Below are 5,376 nucleotides of genomic sequence, written 5' to 3' on the forward strand. Positions count from 1 at the left end.
TATTAATAGTGATTATCCCTGGGAAGTGGAACAATGGCATCCTTTAATTTTTTTCTCTAGCATAAGTTTTTGAAATAGTTTGTTTTTACAGTGAGCATATATTAATTTTATAATTAATAAAAAGTTATATTTGAAAGAGTAAAAATGAATTCAAATGTAATATAACTCTTCATATTAAATCTCGAATTAAGTAAAAGAAAATAAACTGTATATTCTTACCAACTCTTAGTAAAGAGAGCTGTCTCAAGATAAAATGCTCAGGTACAAAAGAAGCTTTATTTTCCTCCCTCTGCCTTAGTTTAGGCCTACTAGCTTGTTTCAGTGTATTGAATATGTATAGCATGGAAATAAAAAAAAAACAGGGAAGATAGATCTATATAAAACACATAGGGATATTTTTAAGTAATTCAATATGAAAAATAAGAAAGATCTTATTTTTTAAGGTGTTTTCTACTTTTCAATTAAATATATGAAGGGTTATCCAGATCATTTCCATCCTCAGATTCCTAGAACCTAGTCTACAGAAATTATTCAATAAATATTTGTTGAATGAATGAGTGAAGGCAGAGTCTTGGCTGTCGAACACACTTCTTTAAATTTCTGAGTAGCTGGACTTATGTGTCGTCTATTGCCAAAACCAGACAGCAAAGATATATGGTGGGCAAGTAAAAAGAAATGAATCCAGAGGATCTCCTGGAACAACATGAGAGAGAGTATACAGTCAGAGAACTTTAGAGCTAGAAGACAAAGGTGAAACTGTCCAATCTAACTCCTATTTCTATGTGGAAACTGAGTCCCAGAAAAGGTGAATCACTCCAGGTGGTCTCATCACTGGGTAGTGGCAGTCAGGACTTAACTCAGGTTTTCCACTTCAGTTCAATTTCCCTTCCTACCCAGGTTGTTATTCCCAAAAAGACTGTTATTACTTAGAGAAATTGGCATAGATTCTTCCTTCCCTATGAAGGAAGTGACAATGGTGGTAAGAGGGAAAAGTTTACTCCAGTAAAACTATATACGTTTGTAAGTTTACTTCATCTTAACCCATATTGTTGTTTTTTTCCCAGGGAATATTTACAAAGCAAATAGTAAACAATTGGAGCATCTCAACTATTACTGTGTCCTTTTAAAGATGTTTCTGCCTTTCCACCTTTCTTTTGATACATGATCAAAAATAGGGTTAAACCAAGGCTCTTTGATGTCTTTGTGTTAATGTTGCCTAGGAAAAAAAATGAAAAAGGCAGAATGCTTTCTCAAAATATAAACTAAAGGAGAATACCATTATGAATTTGGAAGTAATGACCCCCTCTTTGAATAAGTTCTTCAACTATCTTCTTCTATCTGTTCAAACAAATTCCTTCTCAGTTATTATTTAATAGCCCTCCTTCTGCATTAGCTAGAGCAGCACTTATCACAGGGTAGATAAAATGCCAAAGCTAAAAAAGGTAAATGGCTGGAAATGGAAGATCCAAGCAGAGGGGATATACAGGCAATGCCAATCAAGGTGAAAGTGAACTTTGAGAAGTAGAAGGAATTTTACTTAGCCAAATTTATTAACGTGGCAGCAAATGTGAGCCTGGATAATACACGAGATATTCAGGAAATCCTGTTAAAGAGCTGATATTTTATGAGTCCTAGTATTGTCCCTTAGATTCTAGTCCATCCAAATTTAAGCAGGCAGGAAGGTGATTGATTCAACAGTGTATCTTTTACTTACTCCAGCCCCAGTTAAGTTTTTCCCCCCATTACCATGTTACACAAGGGCAACCCCACACTGGCAGTTGGTTGTTAATTACATTTGATGTGCAGTAACACAAGCGAGCTAATTAACTTGCATCAAAAAAGCTTTATTTACTGTGACAAATTAAACAAACTCATAAAGTGTTCAGCCACAATGGCTCTCAATTATCATGCAGTCCAAGTAATGTGGTGCAAACATATTCCCAGGCCTCTCTCAGGTATCACTTCAGTCTCGCAGCCCTTCTGCACATGTACAATTATAAACGGATCTTTTTAATGAATAGAACTGAAAGTCAACTGCTCTTTGTTTTGCTTGTTTTTGCATGTGTGTGTGCATGTGCATGTTGAGTGTGTATATGTCCATTAAGGTACAGCTGGATACACTGGTCAGAGTCAATTTCTTAATCCTTGCTTACTTCACAATTCAACAGTTTTCCTGGCCTTTAATCAGAGACCTGCCATAAAACAAAAAGAGAAAAATGCTTATCATTCTAAAGCCCATGCTCCATGTTAAGCATGATTGTCTAAAATGGTCATCTTCAAACTCTTCTTCTAGACAGTGTTGACTCTTATTTTTAGAGAGATGGTGCATAGGGGAGGGGTAGAAAGAATCTTAAGTAGGCTCCATGCCCATCATGGAGTCCGATGTGGGGCTTGATGCCATGACTCTGAGATCATGTCCTGAGCCTAAATCAAGTCTCAGATGCTTAAATGACTGAGTCACCCAGGAGGCCTAGTGTTGACTTGAATAGAAACATCACTACCCCCTTATGACTCACATACAGAAGGTATAAAGCAGTGCCTTTCTCTTTTGGTAGAGTAAAAGGATAAGATTTTTACCCCCAGCCAGCAGAAAACACCAGCAGAACAACTGCCTGTCTTTCAAGTAACTTTTCTTGCTTTGAAGAAAACTGGTTATAATTTCTACCATTCTTTGCAAAACAAGGTCTAAAATTCACTGCCTGAGCTAAGTATTTAAGAAAATACATTACCCTTCTATTTAGGTAATTTGTAACATAACGATTTGAGGTTGGTAGTACAGTAAAATGGAAACAACACCGAACCTGAATCCAGATGAAGAATAATAACAACTAGCTCATGAAGCTATTAAGTGGCAGAACCAAGATTATCTAACTCAAAAGCTTTCTCTCAACTACTGTCAACAAAGAGGCTTTTGCCAAGTTACTGAACTTCGTTTCCTTATCTGCCAAGTATAGATAACATGAGAATGTTTATAAAGGGACTTCCAATAAATGAAACTAAACTGTTGATATCATTACGAATATTTATTGACCTCATCAAAAAGGTTCATAATCAAAGCCCCTCAAAAGTCACCTTTCACTAGTAGAGTTCTATACCAACAGGCCAATAAATGACCATGGAAAAGAAATTTCTTGGAGGACAAGAAGCTTCCTCATCTACACAATAACTTAGAATACCAGTGTGTCTTGAATGTATTAAAGAGATTGTTATTCTGAGCACTCTGAGTAGAGAGAAGAAGCACTGAGAAATGGGAACAAGGTCTAGGGAAACTGCTTACTCTTTAATAACCCCAACAGTATTCCTGAAAGTAAGCCATCCTTGAGTCCCTGATAGAACCCTCCAAGAGAAATAAAGGCAAAAGAAAGCCTCAGAATTGATTCTCTTTTAAAACTGAATCAGAAAAAAACAATAAATAAAATTAAATAAAATAAAGCTGAATCAGAGTGGCCTCCACAGATAAATCTGCTGGCTAAAGCTCAGCAGTCATGTTTGGTCATTTCCCATTAAACTTCAATTCATAAGGAAATCATGTTTCCCAGAGATGGATGGGAAGGCATCCCTGAGGACAGGATGTACTAGTCCTCACCTTTTGGCTCTTGACATTTATGAATTAGCTGCAGTTTATAGCTGAGGTCCAGAGTCACTCTGTTCCTGAAGGACTTTCATCCTCCTTCTACCTAATCAGTGTTTTTGTCTTCTGGACAGACATCAAGTTCAGGCAAAAAAGGCTCACCAATATTGCACTGTATTTGGCAATAGGTCACAGCAGGGTCTGGTAAAGGAATCACAGTAGGAAACACAGCTGAGTGTGGGCATAACAAAATGTCCTTTATTTACAGGAGCATAACCTGTAATATGCAATTTCAACATTGAGGTACACCATAGTGAGACTAAAAGACTGCTGATTCTCTAATGAAAACTTTGAGTGATTCCAAAGGTCTAGGGTCTTGTGCACTGGGTGATTATTATGTACTAACAAGGCAATGTGATTATTCCACCTCAGAATATTCACATAAATCAATGGTACACTTCTACCTCTACCACCATTTCCTGTCCAGCGCACTATAGTTCACAACTATCATGTAGGTCTCTGTATTGAAAGAATGACAAAAGACTGAACAATTTTATTTTTCACTTACTGGGTTCTTCATAAACTATATCTCACTTAAATGGCTCTCAGAGACCTATATTTCACAAGGAAAATCCATTTGCCTCCTCCTCCCTCAGGACAATTATGAAATAAAATGAAAACAAAGACTCAAAACAGAAATAAAGCCTGAAATAAATCATTTGGGCAAATGGAGAGATACAACTAGTAATATTGAAAATCTTACAGCCTTGTCTACAAGGAATAATCTTATAGTTTTCTATCCCATCAGGAAATTTAGACACATAAGAGGCTGACCAATTTATTATAAACAGGTCTTTTTATGCGAGACTGATTGCAGAGATGTTACTATAACGGAGAATTCTGAAGAGGACATTAAAATACAATGCCAAATGGAATAGTTGATTTTTTAGGGCTTTATTCAGACTGAACTTCTGCGTATAGAAGTATCCATGGGTGGCCATTAAATCAAACTGAGCATCCTACAAGCCTATTCATATTGACCAGAATATGGTGGCTCATTTAACCAATTCTGCAAGTGCATATTGCAGGGAGCTAGAGGGGATGTAAAGACCCTTCTGACACTGTACAGAGCTCTCCTTGATTACAATGATCCCTGTGGGACCACAAGAGTTACTCACCATTCCCCAGCCCCCATTTTTCATGTTAAGAAATTCTGAACCAAGCAAGTGACACTGTGTTCCTTTCTGGTTGGATCACTTCAGTGAGATTCAAAAGTAATCAAATCAATACCACTTTATCATTTCCCCCTTGTTTTTTAGAGGAGAAAACTGCATGAAGACACACAATTCTGATTCTGCCTTGCTTCTTGGCACAAAACTTGCTAGACTATTGTGAAGAAGTGCCTTGAGCTGCAGTTGACATTCCAACTTCTCAGGGTATGCGCTTGAAAAAGAACTATATGACTTCATGGATTTTTTTAACCTAAGAGCCTATGAGTCTATGAGGCTTTCTACTACTGATGAAGCAGGAGATGCCCATGTTCCTTTCCTTACAAAATCCCAAATTAGGTGATTCTCCTAGTCTGAAATACCCTTCAGGATAAGAATAAGGGTCTTACCTCTCTCACTTTTTCATCTTAATGGGCTATGATGTGTCAATCTACAATTACAATTGTACTTGTATTTCAGGTGAAGTCTATGGAGTAGGCAAGGAAACAGTTTGTTTATTTTAAGGATATTCTAGAACTCAGAAGTTTAATTGGACTACAGTCTCCATCAAGGGACCACAATGAAAGAACACAAACT

The 5,376-nt window shown here is 36.9% G+C and overlaps 1 long non-coding RNA gene across 1 annotated transcript; it reads right to left on the bottom strand.

Moving 5' to 3' along the window:
- Positions 1 to 1,841: 1,841 nt before the first annotated feature.
- Positions 1,842 to 5,299, bottom strand: LOC102154425. Its single transcript, XR_005362830.1, has 3 exons — positions 5,190 to 5,299; positions 3,587 to 3,772; positions 1,842 to 2,192 (listed from the first exon to the last, which is right to left on the bottom strand). It is a non-coding gene; the product is annotated as an uncharacterized LOC102154425 (long non-coding RNA).
- Positions 5,300 to 5,376: the final 77 nt, after the last annotated feature.

Source organism: Canis lupus, chromosome 8, assembly GCF_011100685.1.
Source record: "Canis lupus familiaris isolate Mischka breed German Shepherd chromosome 8, alternate assembly UU_Cfam_GSD_1.0, whole genome shotgun sequence".
NCBI classification, from domain to species: domain Eukaryota; kingdom Metazoa; phylum Chordata; class Mammalia; order Carnivora; family Canidae; genus Canis; species Canis lupus.